We start from the raw sequence: 676 nt of genomic DNA, 5'->3' as shown, positions 1-676 counted from the left end.
ACTAAATATGGCTGCAATTAATGCTTGTGTTATAACTATGCATATTAATCCAGATCCATCCTGTAGCAAAGACAGAAGAATCAAGAATCTTTCAAAAAATTAGGACTTGACTTGGTTAAACCAAGCACTTCAGCAAGGGCGTTAGCTTTAACCGAGACGTTGTTGCCTAGAGGTGTGCATTTTTGTAAAAAAAATATTTTACACTAAAAAATTGCTAAAAACATGGTCATGACAGGCCTCACTTGAGCAGTCAAGTAATTCTTAACCCACCCGCGCTAGAGAGTTAATTTAATTTTAATTTAACCCAATTATAAAATGTTTAGTACATAATTACACTGTTTAATACAGCGATAATTCTAAAAATTTTCATGGCGGCTCAATGGTCTAGGGGTATGATTCTCGCTTTGGGTGCGAGAGGTCCCGGGTTCAAATCCCGGTTGAGCCCAACTTTTTGTTTTTTTTTAAATAAATTTTTAAAGTTAAGTACTTTTTTCTTCTAAACTAATCTTTTAAATACAACTAAACCTAAATGTGAAATTAAAAAAGTAAATATCACACCTAATAAAGTTTTGAAGTAGGAATTAACAACCATGAAAATATTTTTAAATATAGAATATAGGTAAGTGGGAAAACTACATGCGCACATTACTAAAAAAAAAATAAATTAAGACGTAAA

At 31.5% G+C, this 676-nt stretch overlaps 1 non-coding gene across 1 annotated transcript; it reads left to right on the top strand.

Annotated features, from left to right (window-relative positions):
* Positions 1-373: 373 nt before the first annotated feature.
* TRNAP-UGG (transfer RNA proline (anticodon UGG)) lies at positions 374-445 on the top strand. The gene has a single exon. It is a non-coding gene; the product is annotated as a tRNA-Pro (tRNA).
* The last annotated feature ends 231 nt before the right edge of the window (positions 446-676 follow it).

Source organism: Diabrotica undecimpunctata, chromosome 4, assembly GCF_040954645.1.
Source record: "Diabrotica undecimpunctata isolate CICGRU chromosome 4, icDiaUnde3, whole genome shotgun sequence".
NCBI lineage: Eukaryota > Metazoa > Arthropoda > Insecta > Coleoptera > Chrysomelidae > Diabrotica > Diabrotica undecimpunctata.
This window is presented reverse-complemented; position numbering and strand designations above follow the sequence as displayed.